At 32.1% G+C, this 20,326-nt stretch overlaps 1 protein-coding gene across 1 annotated transcript in view; it reads right to left on the bottom strand.

The window, feature by feature from the left end:
* The window catches only part of sha (shavenoid), a 94,063-nt gene that overhangs the window by 55,161 nt on the left and 18,576 nt on the right, over positions 1 to 20,326 (bottom strand). The window contains exon 2 of the mRNA XM_077442503.1: positions 16,391 to 16,436. The gene's annotated coding sequence lies outside the window, so the exon portion shown is untranslated. The remainder of the gene's footprint in view (positions 1 to 16,390; positions 16,437 to 20,326) is intronic.

The raw sequence follows: 20,326 nt of genomic DNA, 5'->3' as shown, positions 1-20,326 counted from the left end.
AAGTGACCAGATAACAGAAGTTACTGACCTTTCCGGAACGGCCCTATTCCACTACTACTACATATGTACATATATAGAACAGGTGCAATCCTCTCATGAGTTTTCTCAAGACCGTTCATAGAAACGAAACCTGCTTCGACAATTACATGTAAACGTTGACACTTTGACCGTTGACTTCCAAACCAGAAACTACACACTATACATATGTATATGTAGACAACACACCTACACACAATGTCGAATTGGATAAGGAATCACGCGTCGCTTGTTTAATTAATTTAACCATAGACGTTCGAGAACAAGTCTCGCATCTGAAGATAGAAGATAGTAAGCAAAAATAAAAGATCGAATACGTTTTCCTTGCAGATAACCGGCTTGGAACGTGTCATGCAGCTGGGGGCATAATCAGAGCGGCTTCGTCATACGTCCGTTTGGATTCGAGCCCCTCAGGACCAAAAGGCACACGTCAACCGGAACAAACTTGCTTGGGTTCTGAAAGATGAGAGATATACATACCTCACGCAGTGGTTAGTCCGAAGCTGGTTCTCCTATGTCGATTTGTCCAATTGAACGGTACTAATTGTAAGAAGATTGAACGGCGCTGCTAATCTCGGCATGTATGTAAGTGGAATAAGTCATTCTGTAATAAAATTTTTTGGCCTTCGGCTTCCGTGAGCGGAGACTTAAACTAGCTCACTCGATTCAAGTGTTTTGTGTAGGTGGGATGGGTGTCTAAAGGTGGGCATTCACTGAGACTGTATCATTACCCACTAAATCATTGCAACTTTCTTCATCTCAATCTTAATGTATAGATTTGTCAGTAGACAAATCTCCAGTTACAATATTTGTCATAGCTGTAATTGCTACAATATCTCTCGACTTCATTTTTGAAATCTAACAAAAATCATTTTGAAAGATACAATTTTGAGATAATATTTACAAAAAACTTAGCTTTGCCGTTATATATCATACCCATTAAAAAATCTAAACTTTAGTTTATGGTTAAATAAAAATATATATGTATTATGACAATATCTGGTCCATTATTCAATGATATTTTGAGTCCTCGAAAGAGAGATTAAGATCAACTGATCAATTGAACTATGTTGCGAATAAAATCTGTTGGTAGACAAATTTTTGACTTCGAAGAAACTGCTACGAGAGACAAATTTTCCATTTGCCGATTTGTCGACATAAAATAAATGATCACTTTTAGAACACTGAACGGTTATGTAATAAGTAAAAATTTATACCGAATAGCTGTCATAAAATATTAACAATCTTTCTATTATGATGTAATCTCTGAGAAACTGCTACCGATTTTTCGGGAGGCAAATCTTTACATTTATTGATGATCTCCTAACTGTTTCGTTTTGGTACTGTCTTTAGTGTTCATCGCAAATCACTTCGTTTGACATTCTAGTACACTTAAATGAAAAGCAGGTGGATGTAAGTGGTACGATGTTATTTTTGTCCCCCTTTTCTATTGAAAAAATGTAGAGAAATAAATCAAGCACGAGTGTATGTACATATGTGTTACATTTTATGCTCTTACCTTTCCGAATTTGGAATGGGGCGGGTTCTATTTGAAATCAAAAGTGTTAGTTCTTTACTTTTAATATGCCCATAAAAGAGAATGGATCATTATTATGATGTACGGACATATGTATGTATGTTGTTTAAAAATAAATCCAACAATCAATTCAATTTATTTCCAAATTGTGTTCCGGAATGTGTATTTAAGTGTCTTTATGTACGTACATTTAGAATAACGTTTTTCAAAAATTTAAATGTAATTATTATTTTACTGATTTGTATAGTGTGCCCATATTGGCATTACGGGTTTTACTCCTGAGCGACACTTATGGTATTAAACTTTTGCATATAAATCAATAGATAAATTTAAAATCATATTCAAATAGTAGGTAAGATGGTTTTGCCAATTTAATGAGGAACCGTTTCAACAATGAAATTAGATAAATTGGCAAACTCTAATAGGGAACTATCGCCTTGGATTCACAAATATCCAAGTCTCACCAGTAGCACTGCAGACGTACTTCCAAATAAATTCTTTTCAATCGAGGTCAACTCAAAGCTTTAACCCGGGAACCTATCGGTAGTTGACATTAGCACAAGCACCGAGCTATTCTGCTGGCTAATACTAAAGGTCAAAGTTTGCCAAACTATCCGTCACAAATTATACATGTACATACATACATATACATATATATAATAAATTTAGTTTTGCAAAAAGAACATGTTATGATAACATGTTAAAAAATGCATAAATTTAAATTAATTATCACTTTCATTTGCAAAAGGTTAAAAAATTAAAAAAATCTCACACAAAATAATTAATATTAATATAATAGCTTTATAAAATAATTAAAAAATATTTTACGACCTATAATATTCATCATTTTACGATCTATGATTATACCTTGCATATCGTCTCAAGTCATGTTTTAACAATATTTTATTGAAATGCATTTCCATCTTAATTAATTGTAGCGATTTAATTTTTTTCTTTATATATAAGAATCAATTTCTGAATACTTCGGAAATTACAACTACAATAAACAGCAATATTATTAAATTATATCAATTTTCTTTTTAATAACACAAAAAAAAGGAACAAGTAAGGAATGTTAAAAAAATTCCATTAAATGCAATTAAATTTATTATACAACGATGCAATTGATTTTAATCAAATCATCGACTTATATACATATACCTAGGTATGTACATATGTATATGCAAAAATACAGACAAGAAACGAAATTCAAGTCTAATCAAAATTTGGCACCAAACCAAAAATTATGCAAATGAAACTACCCTATATACGTACTTCATTAAAAAAAAAACAAACAAAATTACATACAATTAATTCAATTCCAATCCAAATTCAAAACAAGACCATTACGCGAAACCAAATCACAGTAATTTCACATCGTAAATCCAGATGATAAACCGAACTACCACTTACTTAGGTAAAAATAAAGCGCTAAACTTTCATTTACAACCCATCTAAAACAAGATCTTAATTAAGTCATTTGATCGTTACACGCACATCAATGCCGAATAGGCCGACACGCAGACCATAAAACAGAATCCCTATAATTTTAATTTGCACCTCCTATACGTGGTCCACGTATAAATGGCCAATTCGAGACATGTGTGACCGGCATTAGCATACAAAGATAACACTGAAAAAATGGTGTTCGCGCTAGCTTCTGTTACATATGTACTCTGTAGCATAATATGGTATCCTTCGTTGTTTTGTAACAGGTTTCCTTGCGTGGTAGTCTAGCTGGTCTTCCGAGGACTATATAGTCGTATAAAGAGCGGCTCTAAATTGCTCATTCTCGAAGATACCAGTTGCTTTTTCTGGTCGCCAAGTACTAACGACCAGCTCGTGCTTGTTCCGTTGAGAAGAATCGCCTCCGCGAAAATTAATACCAGTAGTCTCTTCCAAGGTATAAAATAAACGATCGATAATGGTAATATATTAAAGTCGACTCGGAATATATTATAATATATGTATTAACACGAGAATGTAAAGAACTTTCAAGGAAAAAAAACACACCGGGGATGAAGTTGATTCAACTGCTGTGTCCAAACGTAGAACTACGTACGGACTAGTTTAGGATATGTGACGGAAATGAAAATACTACAGCTACTGTTTTATACAGAATCTTTGTTTTGTACATTTACTTCGTGATAATTATTGGAATCAGCAATAGTTTCGTTTCTGACGGTCATTTACGAGACTTCATACTTGTTTTTATACAATTTTCACGAATAGATCTTATCTTTTTGATATTTAGCTTCCCGAATGGATGTAGTTTTACGTCAAAAAAGCCGAAGTAATAACTTATAAAACTTATACATACATTTGTATATAGTATAAATAAATTGTATACCCGTTTAAAATTGATTAAAAATAGATCAATGATAACCAACTCAATAATCGACATACGATGGAAATCTTTTAACTGACGAATTATCTTAAAATCTAGTACAATTTTCATTAATAAAAAAATTTTTTTTTTTACATTCAGATAGTATCTATTTTATTGAATATAAATTAGGCCTATTTTTGATGAAACATTCAGTCGAAAAAATAATAATAAACATACATACATCAAAGGCTAAAGGTAATTTTAGGTGTAATAAGGTTGAACTGTCCTGTCATAAACCTGTCATAACCCCGTGGGTTGTATTCAATGTTGATATTATATTATGTTTTTGCATGCTTAAAATATATATAATGTGATTTTTAAAATAATATTCATATAAATTTCAAATATAATCACAACGGGAATATATCGTCGGCATAAAATGAGAATCCATTTACTCTTGACACGTGTTGTTAAATTGAGTTAAGATTACCACTGCGTGTAATTTTTCATAATATTTATTAAAGCAGAACCCATTTTCTTCAATTCAAATTGAAAAGCCTCATTAAAATGGGTGTAAAGTCATCAATTCATAAAGAAACAAACACATGTACATACTTTTCCATTATATAAAATATGTACTTGAGATTTTACTATACATTCTACATACATACATACATACCGATGGAAGATTCTAATGGCTCGTTTATATAAGCACACATGTGCACCTACTTTTATTGACCTTGTCACTCGACAATACAAACACGTGTCCGATTATCACACGCACGTTCAAATTTACATTTAAGTCCTGACAAAAGACATTCGTCTAAGAAGAGTTGTCATTCCTCATCTTCACACGTGGTTTTTTCACAACAGTTGTATCTTCTTGTACGGCCATTGTTGAGATTGTCATGTATGGGATTCATCTTCGATCGATACAAATGCCTATTGAGCAATTCCTGTAAGTAAGCTGTACCATTTTGATTAGTGAGCTCTGTGACGTTTGATTTTACCGCTAGCAGAATTTATTTTTTATATATGTATGTACATAAGGTTACGACCCGCGGACAGGTGGACAAGTTTGCATTGTACGATTCAAAACTGGATGGTTCGATTCGTATATTGTAACGGATTGTATTTGTATTGTAGTAGGTTTGGGTAAAGTTAGTGATTGATGTGACTGAATCAGTCGAGATGATTAATTGATCTTTTTGGTAGTTGGAATTTAGGTTTTGACAACAGCAGTAACAGTATTGTGTTTTTTCCTATTAATAAAATTGCTGTGAACAAAAAAGATCTGGAAATCAGAACGTTTGTCATGTGGGTTGGTTTTTTCAGGCAAAAGTACAAACGTCTATATATGTATTTACATATGTACTAGTGTTGTGCCCGTTGACATTCAACGGGTAATTTCAGAGAAGGAATTGATATATGAATTAAAATAAAGTTATAGGTATGTATAATAATAATAATAAACAACAACAATTATCTTCGTAATCGTAACCGGATTCAGAACCGAAGTCGGAACTGAAGTCGGAACCGAAGTCAGAACCGAATTCGCAACATAAGTCGAAACTAAAGGCGTTAGAATAAATAGGAATCTGAATCAAAATCGACAAATAACTCTTGATAATTCTAAAATTTGTTTTTTTTTTTAATATCCATACATGACGATGCACTCACCACATACACACATACATACATTCCTTTCGTTTTTTTTAATGCACATTTGTATGTATCCAACTTTTCAGGTGTTGTGCAAAGCTCTAATTACCAAACTTGATTCATTGAAATTGAAGCAATCTGAAGATTTTGTAATTTTTCAACAACTTTTTTCGGAACTTAGCTGATCATTCAAAATGTATTACATATTTCAATTATAAGAAGCTGATACTTCAAAATTTAGCACCGATTGTTTAAAGGAAAATTTTCTCAAATAAAAAAAAATTTATTTAAGCTATATATTTTTTTAAATTGTTTGAGAATTTCAAAACTTTCCACTCCACATATAATATAATAAATTTTTTTTCATAAACGCCTGACTTGAAATTTTTTTAGAACGTTATGTTAACGTTATGATTCAACTGGGTTTGGCGCAAACGATCGACAAGCGCCAGACAGAATGAACCACAGATTAACTGGATGGCTGCTTTAAACGCAATTCTCGACTTCACGAATGATAGATTGCACATTAGATGACGAGTAACCTTTCGATGTGCACAGATGCAATTATTAAAATTGAGTTGGATCTTTCTGGCGAGTTTAATAAGGCAAAATTCGGAACTAAAGTATCAGAAGCACAGAACGTATACAGGGTAGGTATATCGGGACTTCGGGTAGATTTCGCTTAGGCCTTGTTCATAGTCTCGACAATGTCGCTGCGACAAAGTCGAAGAAGTGTCGCTGTTAATACTAATGTCTAATAGTGTTCATAGTAAGCGCGACAGTTTGTCGCACTTCCTATGAAAATCGGAAGTACCGCATCGGATTCAACTCTATAAATCTCAAAAAGAAGGAAACTTTTACCTGTTATACCGGGCTGACACGATACGATCGTATCAACCCGGTATTACGAGGTTCATTACCAATTGAAAAATCAAACAAACTTGAAAAATGGATTCATATCGTAAAAGGACACGTGGTACAGGTCAGTGAGACTCATTTAGCGATTTAAACCAGTATCAACTTAAACATACACTTAATCATTTATACATGCACTATTCTTTTATACATTATTTATACATGAAACGAGCGATCACAGTACACAATACATAGTTACTTCACAAGACAACATCTCGGCACGCTTACATTATATTCCAGATCCTCAATAGACGATTGTCTAACGAGTGTGTCAAAAGACGCGCACATTACGTTCCCGATAAGATTAATTACAGTACCGACCGTATAATAGAATCGCTCGAATTTAACACTAAACGGTTTCGCTATCGTGCAAAATCTTTCGCCGGCGATTTTTTTTAACTTATTTATTTATTCATTATTATTATTTTTTATATATTAAACAATATACAATATTATTCGGACGGCGTGACTTGCGCGACGTACTGTGCATTCGAATCCACATTTGTAGATCGTTCACACTGGCGAAAGATAAAGCAGACTCTATTCTTCTCAACGTGTAGACAATATCTACGAACTACTATAGGTGTACTATTTTTTTTGATCGCATATCGAACGATCGCGATCGTCTCTACATAACGAGATCTACCGATTTATAACGAGAAAAGTAATTAGATACTGCGTATTATATGAGTGTGTCATCGTCGGCTTGTTTGTTATCAATATATTTTATATATACACTACTTACTGTTTGTTGCCCTGCAAGTTTGCTACAACACGTGTACATATGTATACATATATACATGGAATATCTTGAATCTACTCATCTTTCTATATATGTATGATTTTGACGAATTTTGCAAATTTAATCATGGCATAGTATTGTATTACATTAAAATTCCGCATCAAATTATTTGACTTGTGTTTAATTGGTCGGTAAAAGTGATTTATTTGTATATTATTATTTTTTTATTGCCCGGGTGAATCTGGTGCAATAAGACAGTGTCTAGTGTATATATTACACATTCAAATTCCACCGAGATAATAAATAAGTTATATTATAGAAGAACGCGTTCGGTTAGAGTAATAACATAAACTAAACAGATGGAATTGTTTTAAATTTATCCCACGCAAATACCTTCATCGCATAACATTGCTGTCTCCCAATGATCATCCGACGCTTTTTATTTAAGATAATTCTGGAAGAAAAGCTTGCTTCTTTTTATGAAGCTTGTGTGAAGTCGTGTAATTGAACTTAAGTTTCAATTGGAACGCATCCACAAAGATAAACATTTGTCGAGATGAATGAATGGCCCAATTCATAACCTTCTATATATTTTATTTTTATTTTACAAATATATATATATATATATATATATATATATATATATATATATATATATATATATATATATATATATATATATATATATATATATATATATATATATATATATGTGTGTGTGTGTGTATACACAAGTAAGGCCAAAAAAGTAATAGATACATCTATGGACAAATCCGTAATAATAATATTTCGAGAAATACATTTTTGTATCATAATCAACAAATTGATAGGTTGCCAATTTTAGTCGAACCGTTTCAATAAAAAAATCAGATTAATTGGCAAACTCTGGTAGGAAAAGATCGACCTGGAATTAAATATATCCAAAGTTTGGCCAACAGCACTGGGCCAGGTAATGAACCCATGAACCCTCAGTTGAAATCATTTCACGTTAACCACTGAGCTATATTTCTAGTTGCTGGAATGTGTATAACTTAATAAAAAGCTTAGAATTTCACCAAGTCACTCTATCATTTAATTATCCTTATTTCATCATCCTTTAAAAAGATTCAATAAATTGTATCTACATACATACATACGTATGTAGAAAAAAAATTAATTTAAATTTTGATCAAATTTTAATACTAAAATTTATTTATTTTAAAACATATATTGTATATATATATATTTCCTCTGATTATTTTAAGATCGTTTTTCAAAAGTTTCCGTCTTAAAAGTGTCGAATATTCAAAGTCCTTATTCAGGAGCCAAACACAACATTTTTGATACAGTCAGCAAGATTTCTTTGCACGTATCCGAAGAACATGCCCTAGCCAACTCAATTAAACTAAGACCTGGGCATTAACAGTACCACAACAATAGTTTTTTTTTATATATCAACGTTTTGGACCCAATCTTTCTTCGCTATTCCTAAAAAAAACCTATTTGAAATCTCATTTCGACGAAAATTATGTCCGCTAGTCATAATTGGCCCGTTCACTGGCGTAAATATGATTAACTTGTCTCTTTAAAATCTAAAGTTAAGTTGAACTCCTCCTTCTTTTCAAATTGAACGTTACAAGAAACACCAAACATTAAAATCGCATTTAGTTCAAGAATCGAACGACACATTAACGTGATCAGCTAACTAAGTTAGCCAACGTTTAAAAATCTTTACATAATTGCTCACAGATACTTAATTAAAATTAGATCTCAATGTTTAAAAAATAAAATAGAAACACCGCTCTTGAAACAATAGCCTTACGGAATCCATTGAGCGGTGGCCACAGGCTCCCAAATCTAATTATCGCCGGGGCAAAAAATAAATTATTTGATCCTTGACATCGACCATCAAAAGCAGCCTCGAAGAATGCAATTACTCAAGCGATCGACATCGCAGAGAGTGTTCTCTCACTACTCCTAATTCTTCTAATTAACTCATCTGGCCGCACAATGGGTGACGGATCGCCTTTTCGGTTCGAAGAATCCCCTCCAGGCGGACAGGAATTTTCCCGAAGCACGGCTTGAGAAGCCCTGGAGCCACCGGGTCTCTAGAACAAGTTCCGTTCTAATGAATACGGAAGTATACATATACGAAGTAGCGTTTAGAGCTCGCGCGAGCCGACCGGCCGTTACTTATAATCGAGTCGTTGGGGTAAAAAAATACGGTCGTTCAAGTCTCTTATAAGGACCCTTCCTCCGTGAAGATGCTACTTCTTCTTCTGAACTGCATTTCTGGACTATGTGGAGAAAATGAGACGACGTGTCTCAAATCGTGATTGATTTACGACTTACGAATGTCTCTATGTTGCATGTACACAGTTGAGCGGTCGGATGAAATTTTTAGTTCTGGAAACTATGTAGACCTTTTGCACGCGGATATGTTTGATAATGTGTATAACTAATTTTCAAACAGATTAAATTAGCTTAGAATATTTTTGAAATTACACAGAATAAATTTAAAAATCTGTTGTTGTTCTCAAATTATGATTTGATCAAGAATATACATAGAACATACATTCATACAGTTGGTAATATAAATTATATAAAATGATAAGCATTTTTGAAAACATACATTGAGAAATTTACATTAAATGGTGTATACATGACTAGTCGAATTTCCCAGAGCTGCTAGGGCGAGTGAATCAGGAAAGAAAGTAAATATCGTTTTCTCAATTGGCAACCTTAATTTTAAGAAAAATTAATCTTTTATATGAAGCATATTGAGTTGTTTTTTTTTTTACTTTATCTGTGTTATCTGTTTACCTATGTATTTATCTTGTTTTTATTTACTTTATGGATGAAGTTTTGTGATCATGCGAAAATTCCAACTCGAGATTTTGACTGATTCGAACTCAGAATCGATCACGTTTTCATGATCTAGAAAAAATGTGTGTTTGTATGTGTATTTTTTTTAATGTAGAGATGTAAAACAAAGTTAATTTTTTTTATTTCATTTACTTAAAAAAATTGGCCCAAGATTTCAAACATTTTTTACTACCTGTATGTATCTAAATTTTCTATTTAAATATACATACATGCCTCAGATCAATATGCATATGTACATACGTACATTTATACACCTACATGTATGTATGTGTACGTATGTAGGTTGAAACTAACTCCTAATATTAAGTTGCAAAAAATACAAAATGCTTAGATTTTCAGTTATAATGCAGATAGTATTTATTCAAAAAGGTTAGTTCCAGTTTCATTACTCACCATTGATGGCTTTAAATGGCAATTACATTAAATCAATCAAATACACGCAATGCACTGTAATGTAACGTTTCAACTGTTACCGTATTTGCATTGATGTTCATTGCATACTGTAAATGAGACCAAATTGCAGTCATTCGGATTGCAACAAAGTTGATTACTTCTTATTGAAATAGAGACTACACAATAAAACTATCAACATCATATAGCATCCCTCTACAAAATTTGTTTCCAATCAATCAATGCAGTAAAAACATGGGAATAATCAGTTCCGACAGTATGTACATAGTCTTACTTCAAATAAGTATTATTAAGATAAATCAAAATGGCATCGTCCAGATCTTGATCTGCGAATGGATTTCAGAAGCATTTTCGATACCCAATCAATACTCAATTTCTCTTCTCAGTAAATAAAATGTGTTATTTTTTACCGATCACATGTTCCATAACGACAACAATACATGATACCGTTCCTCGTCCATACCAAGAATGGCCATCAGATAAAAATCTTGATTTAGAACCATGCGTATTGATTTTAATTAAAATTTTGAACATACCTAGGCGTATGTTCAAAACGTACCGTTTAAGGGGGGGAAGGGGGTAGGACAATTATGCATGGAAAATAAGAAAATATTCTCTATGAAATGAACGGATAGAAACTCGAGAGCTAGAATCGTTTTATTTTTAATGTATTCAAACTGTAATTTTTATCGTGCGTAAAAACATTACTCATTTATCATGATAGGCACGTGTCGATTTTACATTGCGAAAGTGTTATTGAATACACGTATAAAAGCCGAAAACAGATTGCTCGTCGTCGATTTAAATTTTTCGCGACCGGTTAAAACAATCATTTAATTAACCGGTTCAAAGACGAACCGGTTACGTTTGTGTGTTTACATTGCGGATGATTTGCGTATGTGTTTTGTTCACGCAAAAGGCATTTTCCACCCCTATAATGGTCAAAAATTAAGGTCCTTGACTAATTCTAAAAGTAAAAAAAAAATTAATGAAACCTTTTTTGTTTTGTTTTCAATTAAACGATCTGTTATCAAAATATGTATGATGCACAATATTAACATTGTATTTTCCATTGGAAATCCTGCATGATGCTATTCAAATAAGTGGATCTAATTTATATACGATCTTGTATAGCAGAAAGATATGTAAGTAAATAAGAATTAACATAATCTTATCTAACCACGTTTTTGTCATATGTATTTCTATAATTAAATTTCAATGCATCATTGAATATAAATGTACATTCATATGTATAAATATATAATATATGTCTCAATTTATACTCTGCTTCCAACTTCCAAAGTCGCCAAATTTCTGGAGTCGGTTTTAGTCAACTCTGAAATTAGGAATTTTTCATGTATGTTTTTCATACATTATAAAACCAAGCTAATAAAAATTTACCGTAGCATACAACAATATATGTAGTATTGTTTTTCATACAAAGATACATTTTCGGATGTTATAAAAAAATTCACGAAGAAAATACTCACACGAATCAATTACACAATGCCAAAACTAAGAACAATTAATCTCTACATACAAATAATGATTCAAATCATTATAACAACAAAATACGACGAAAAACATTCATAGTTTCAGTTGCATTTGATCTGCCAACATCTATGCAAGAAATAGCCATGATTTTATCCAACCTCTAATCGAAGAGATTGGATTAAATCAGAACAGATCTAATTTATCAAATTGGAAACTTTTTCTATGTAGAATTTTAACACATCTAAATACAGCCGTACATTTTTCTCCATAATTCAATCGCCATATCAACTGATCGAATTTATGAAACTTCTATTATACATATTTTAAATGCTCAATATGTGTACACATAAAGATTTCTGTCGGGTCGATCCGAGACAGAATTTCGCGGAACCTCACAGAATTTTTGATGTTTGATGGATTTTTATCTCGAATCTCGGAAAAAATATTTCAATCGAGTGTATTGTATTGACGATTCCACATTGGAAATAACTCTTTTAGATTCTGATGAAGATGAGACAATTGAGTGTTTGCGATGAACGAAGAATTAACTAAGGATTTATTAAAGACAAGATTACAAACTAGCATTTATAAAATAGCCTTGACTTCAAAAAATAAATGATAAGAAATTATATATTAATAAAAATTGACTAGAAATAAGCTTATTGTAAAAAACTAAATGCATGTAAGCTTATTGTAAATCATATTAACAATTAGACAACATAACTTCTTATTGAATACTTATCTCGCAGATAAAACCGACTGAGGAGATATACAGTAAAATGTCAGATTTGACATATTTGGCCAAAAATCAATATATATCGTGTATTACATTACATGAAGCTAGACGCCAAATTTGAAATTTATATATACATATGAGAGTTAAAACTATAAATATTTAAATATTAGAGATAACGAGAATCTATAGAGCAAATTTTATAAAATATAGAGTGAATTATAGGCGTTTAAACAATTAAAATCTTATATGGCCATATCAAGGCGAACAGATTGGAAGACACGGGACGAACGCTTATTAAACGTCAGGAAGGTTTACGGGCCCCGTTTTTAAAACGCGTTGTATACGATATTTTATCTCCAACGTAATGGCAGACGATACATTAACGTGTATTGATGGCCAAAATGATCAATATGGCAAAGTATGAAAACGATCGGATAAGAGATAAAAATGACCACTAACACGAAAGCCATGTGAAACGTAAAGGAGGTATGTAAAAAATAAAAGAAACATCATATGTCTCAAGATACAGGGAATCCCTGGGACGATCCCAAGTTCCGTCCCGTGAAGTAAATTTTTTTTTTAATATATCATTGTAACTGTGCTCTCCCCACGCCCTGTCCTGTCTAAAGTTTAATGTACATGTTTTCCCAAAATTGAATTGATTTTTCACCTACAACACCCTTGACATCCCCAATGCAATGGGGCCATATGGATCCCAGTTGAGAAACACTGTTATATGGGTATAATAATCTCCGAAGGGCGATTAGCGTTCGAGGATCGTTGCACCAGGTCCTCTCGGATGCCTCGGAGTGTATCGGTACGTGTTGCCAGTTGCACCGCTATCTTCAAACGATGCTTTCCATTAATTCTGGTATGAAAACGCAACGGGTTTCACCGCGATATGTCCATCGTGGAGAAGGTCGGTGTCGTCCGAACCACCCCGACCTGTTCTCCAGCACCGCTAACTCCAGTTTTCCAGCTGCCTTCGGACACCAGCCACATCTTAACATTATATTATACACACACTGCAGCCACCACTCTTCCAGAGAGACACGTGAAGTTCACTGACATTAGACGAACAAGACCATCAAACTGTGGGAATCAAATCCAAACTAATCAGATCCGAAGCACAATTTTCACCGGTCGCTTAATCCGCAACGGCTACTTATGAACGTATGTACTAGTAGTATTGCTCGAAGTAATGACGCGTTGCACAGTGGAAGAATTGGAATTAGTAGATGGATAGAAACTATTTTATTTGAAAATAGAAGGGAAAACTTACATACATATATGCACTTATGCGCAAACATATTTCACTTTGATCTAAAATAAAACCTAGAAATTACAACGATCCAACTAGATGAGTCCGTGTAAAAGACGCGCAAGGGAATTTGATATACATAGTAGAAATCTGAATGCAATTTCAATGACTCTTTATTCACATTTTATTTCAAAAATAATCGAAAAGTGAAACTAAGATAATCCTTGTAATAACAAGGCTACGGACCCTTGGCAAAGAGTTAGCCAAGAGCCTGTCGTCACCCTCTCCAAAATTTTTGAATTTTTAATAATGTTTATGAAGACTGTATCTCACTATCGACCAAGCGGAAACAATTGAAATCTCTATCGGGAGCCAAACCTTGCAAAATGGCAAAGTTTCAAATCGATTGGAAGAGTTTAGGGGGTTGTTGCAAAAAAATATGGAAATGAATATTCAAAGTATATACTTTTTAAATTTATTTTTATTTTAATCACGAAATGCTGATTTGTATGCACATATAATAGATATATCAATTTAAATTAAAAATTAAAAGATGATTTGTATGCATATATAATAGATATATCAATGACACATACTGATATTGCAAAATTTATTGTAAAAAATGATACATATGTATATGTAGATATTGCACGATTGAAAGTGAGGGGAGAAAATGTAATTTTTCATCAAATATTGCAGTCTGCTGTCTAAATTAGGGTAATATGATATATGTAAAATATATGAAATTAGTTAATTCTAAATGAAAAACTATATATTTATATAGCGGAAAATTAAACAAACAAACATTTATCTTTGGAAATACATATGTAGGTAGTACTTAAGTACATATGTACATATGCAGATATCATTTTTTTTTATTTTAACTTAGGATTTAAAACGAATTGCATTAAATGGAAAAATAATATCATTAGATAATAAAAAATTTTAATATCTACAGCAAAATTATGAGTAATTGATAGAAGTATGTTTATTTTATACTAAATAAGATCAATACGCGTGAAAAATATTACATACATCAAATTGAAGTTATTATACATATAAATAATCATAATGAAAATAAATTTAAAATTAATTAATCATACCTATGTACATTTAAAAAAAAATAAAATCTAAACCAACCAAGTTGGATAATTTTCCATCAACAAATTGCTAGCCCACAGTGCGCTACCATTATTATATAAGATCACATATGGTTAATTCGAGTCGAAAAACAAAGCCATCGTGTAAAAAGATCATCAGTCACTATAATCGCGGTCTCGATGATGGATGCGTCATTTTCCGCGAGGAGTTTTTCCGCGGGGCTGATTGATGCTGCATCTCGCAGACCCCTCGTGCTCTCTCGTCCACCGACAGCCAATTCAATTAATTTGTTATGATGTATCCGAGCTTAATTGAATTTAGATTGGCGAGCCGATCTTATTAGGAACGCTATGTGTTGTTTTTTTTTCCGCAAGCGGTAATGAGATGCATGTTTTGAGATGACGTTGATTTGAATTCGGAAGTTTTAATTTTAAATTTAAAGTGCCGTACTCGACGGTTTTATCATAGTGTAGTTTCATGTATATTCTATAACTCAAGTGGGTTTTCAGAGGAAATCGAATTATTCATAAGTGGATTTGGCGATAGGTATTTTAAGGTGTCATTGTTTTTTTTTAAACAAATTGAAATTTCGTCAACTTTTGGATTGATTTAATTTTCAGAATACCTAGTACTATATTATATGATTCATCTACGGTTTAGTTATTGAAAAAATGAACGATTTTTATTTATTTTTAAAATGTAGCTATTATAATGACATTAAAGGCAACTCGAATACGTCACTACTACAAAAAATTATCATAAAATATTGAATATACTTTAGCTTAATAAGAAAATTATGAGATCGTGAATCTCTTTTTCATTGACAATATGTTTCAAATAAAGCTTATTCTTGAATCCAAAATTCAATATTATTCCAGTGATATAGCCTCTGGAATTAAGTATATTCCAGAAAATTCATAATTTAATTGAAAATCCTCATTTTAATCAACGTCCTCTTGACGAAACATTCCTTGAACTATACAATTATAAATTTATAAAAGATATTCATTATAATAATCGTTGAATATTATACTCACACGATATTTACACACGTATGTATGTACATACATATATGTATTAACCGAAACGTCATACTGTTAAATAACAATTTTTTATCCCGATTAAATAATAAACGACAGCACAAGAAAATCCCACGTTAAAAGTTTAAAAATATAAAGCGATTATAATCAAGCTTCGATTCAAACCAAATAACAATATTCATTAATACTGTACGTCATACAAAGCTTTCAGATTGAACGCAATTTAAAATAGACATTTTAAAAGCGTCAAAGTTTACATACCGAAATCAGTTGAATATTCTTCTTCTTACAGTCTCCAATTGTGCTTCTGAAACCACATAAAAAAATAAAATATATTAATTTTCAATAGCTAATAAACATTTACTGACAAAAATCTAAGTATAATAAATAATTGATTGATAGACATTCTCGCGCGTGACTTCTCTTCGCCCCGAGCTTAAACTTTTCAACTTTACTAATCGATTCAATTTTTTTCCCAACCTCATGTTTACACACGGCGATTGATTAGGATGACGTTCATCATTAAACAGCTTCATAATATAAATAATAAGCCGAACGAATGTCTGTTTGGCGAATCGACGCGTGACCGAATTAGCATATTAAACCGAGCAGCGACTTGCGTATATTAAATATAGATAAATAGACATTATCATCGGGCCGAACCACAGAGTCATTATTTGATGACCAAGAGTCATGTCGGCGAAACGGTAACGGGATTTGCAATCATTCTTATAACATAAAGCAAATTTGAATAAGTTTTATCGCACCTCACGTGAACCAAAACGCATCGGACGGAATAATTTGAAACGTACTTTCGTTACACATATCTATAGATTTGTTCAACAATATTTAATGAAGATATATAGAAAATCTAGATCGGAACTGAAATTTGCTCATACCGTACATCATAAAAAATTAAGACCGTTATACAATACTTGTACAAAGAAAAGTCCAATTCAGAAACATTATGTTTTTTTGTTTACAGTTTTTAATACACTTACGATCATTTTAAAGATCCGTTTCTTATCTGAATATATCAAATAGGACCATATCCTTACTGTTATATCTATTTGTTTGGGCGTAAAAGTTTAATTTTAAGTGTAAAATGCCAATTTGAAACGATGGGATTTTTTTTTTGCTTTACCCGTATTGTTACAGTAATGGTCAGTAATTATATTGAAAGGTCAGTAAAAATAATAAGCGATAAGTACATTAGGATCAGCTGAAAGGTACTCGCCAATTAACGGTCAGTATTTCAGTTAAATTGACAGTGTATTTTGATATTTGATTCGTGATTTGACATATGTTATATTGTGCTATTGCGTATAATGGAATAATTTATTAGATTTATTGAATTTTATACGTCAATAAAAGTATACCTATATACCGATAAAACTGATGAATTAACTGACCAAATTTGAATAAGTAATGTTGTGATATGAATAAGTTGCAATTATAATTAATGACTGACTAAAGATTTTGTTGCCTTTCACAAATTCCACCTGCCGAATGAAAAGCTTTCAAGTTTTCCTTCAAACGGCCAACAGACATGAACTTTGAAGTGTTATAAAATTGAACAACGTATCTTTTGAAATCTAAAAAGAATCATATTATATTATATTATTGTCCGTGTTTAGCTGTCGAATGAAACGATCGTTTGTTGTATGCGGCAAGAATGCAACATGCTATATGAAATATTATATACGTATCTTTGCGGGTCCGTTACTTTATTCGAGGGTCAATTTCGAATAAAGAAATTAGGGTCATGCTGTTTATTAAACTGTCACACGTAGCATTCGGTATTGTAAAATAAAAATAGCCGATAACCAATAGTGCAAAATGTCATTTTGACGTTCGCGGCTAATGGATAGAATTGCTTAGTTTATCCCGCGTGTCCAATCAATTTTCCCTTTAGAAAACCAGTCTTGCAATTATATTCCGCTTGTGTTAATATCAACTTTTAATCCACACAAAAGAAGTTTGCTTGTGTCAATATTCCATCGACACATTAATATGAACCGGCGTATTTTGTATAATTCATAAAAAAAAAGTTCAATAGGTATGTCGAAGTGTGATTTTGACTCGTTGCAAAAAAATATGAAAGGCAGTCAAATCGATATAAAATTTTCAGCAAAAAAATAAACAGTGGATGTCTTATAGTCTTATATACATATGTATGTACAAGTGTGTCCTGTTTTTATAATAAGTCATTATTATGATAGTATAATACATTTAAAAATTGCGAAAGCCGCTGTTCAGTTAGCACAATGAATGTTTTCATTGTGTTCACAATGGTTGAATATTATGCAGTTTTTTACAATCAAAAATACAGTATCTGACACAATGTATCAAACTTGAAAGATTTACGAGTGATGTTATTTTAAGAAAAGTGTGTATAGATTTTTTTTTTTTACTAGAAGTCAATTATTCTCGATATTGCACACTCGAAGTAAAAAGCATACTCGTATATGAGCATTGCAAATTTATTACTAGTACATTATTTTCAGTAGATTTATCTCCAACTAGTATTGAATTCTATATATCAGTATCTACATACATACATAAATACAAACTATGTATAAGGCACTGAACAAACATAGCACTGAATAAACAAACGAACTTTCATGTTATTGACACTGCAAATTAGCACAAGAAATCGCATGATACACATAAATAAATAATTCCTTCAAAACTTCGGTCCAAATTTTGAAGTATTATCTTTCATTAAAACAAACACACCTTTGATCATTTAAAAGCACCCACTCAATAATTCTACCAAAAAAAAAATACATACGTTCCACAATCGTATCTGCAGCTTTCATACATATATGTATATGTATGTTCAAACAAACACACACTGGTTTATATTTTTTCGTACATATGTACATATACATTACGGTAAATACCTAGGTACTACACGCTCTATTATTTATTATTAAATTTTAAATACACACATAAACTTCCGTTGAAGCATCTTTCTTTCACTCTCGAAAAATCAACAGAGCAAACACTCGAAACGGTCCAATCGTAAGCCCAAACAATACCATAATTATACCATTTTTTTTTACGACCGAGCTAAATTTCACAACACACCGCCATAAAACAACATTCACACCGAGAGACTACACATAATGATTGATACATTTGCCCGATTAAGACAACCGGTCAATCAGAGACGAATCATGCATATGTACCTACGTATTTATTTGACGTAAGACCGGTCATTACAAAAATTTCATACCTGTAGATTATGCGTTTGAGTGATAAATCGAACGTCTTATCGCGAAGTCATCGCGTTTAATTGAGCTTCCGAACAAATAACCACCTCCGAAATTCGATTAAGCTACGACAATGGGAGCTTTGGACTATGCGAAATAGATCTTTTGTGCGAAATTCTGTTGCGTAATGGGTCGAGGGACTCGAATTAACACCTCGTGGTCTGTCTTGGGATGGGCCAAAAGTTATAGAGCGGCAAATTTTTCATTAATTTTAATGTCAACGTTGTCAAAAACATCAAAGGCTGTATGTGTACGTCAATTTTCGATAGTCGTTAATCAACGAGAAGAGTTTAGGAAGCAGATTTTCGAGCGAGTGATATTTTGAGACAAGATAGTTTACTTTATTCAAAGAAGGTTTCATTTAAGCTCGGTGTATATTTTGTTGGAATAAGTAAAAAAAAAATCGGAAATGGATTTTATTGCATTACAGTTCAATTCACGAAACTTATTCAGGTCGAATATGTCATAAGCAGCTATTATTAGTGGTATAAGAAACTCTCCTGGAGAAGATACATATACAGCGGTACTTTGAGGTATGGAAACGGAGAAGTTAAGTGAAGTTAAACATCTTGATAAAACTGGTTAGGATGTGATGCGTTCGGGTGAGTAAAAGAAGGATTTTGAATACCTATTTTTATCTCTTCCAAAAAATAAAGTACCGATAGGTTGACCCGGAAAAACAAACAGTAAAACTTAATATTAAAAGACCACTAAGTACAAGAAAGCATATAAAGTTTCTCCTTCTGCCTTAAAATGGACACAGAAAATCATAAAAATATTGAAACTCAATAAGAAGATGCCCAATCCAAAATATTCTGGATGAAACAGATGGAAGAACTAGAAAAATTAAATTAAAATAAAAAAAACAAATGAGTTCAATTCTAATAAAATTGAACTTGGAAGTAGAAGCATATAAAAC

This window comes from Arctopsyche grandis, chromosome 12, assembly GCF_051622035.1.
Source record: "Arctopsyche grandis isolate Sample6627 chromosome 12, ASM5162203v2, whole genome shotgun sequence".
Classification (NCBI taxonomy): Eukaryota; Metazoa; Arthropoda; class Insecta; order Trichoptera; family Hydropsychidae; genus Arctopsyche; species Arctopsyche grandis.
The sequence above is the reverse complement of the archived record's forward strand: the minus strand, read 5'-3'. Positions and strand labels throughout refer to the sequence as shown.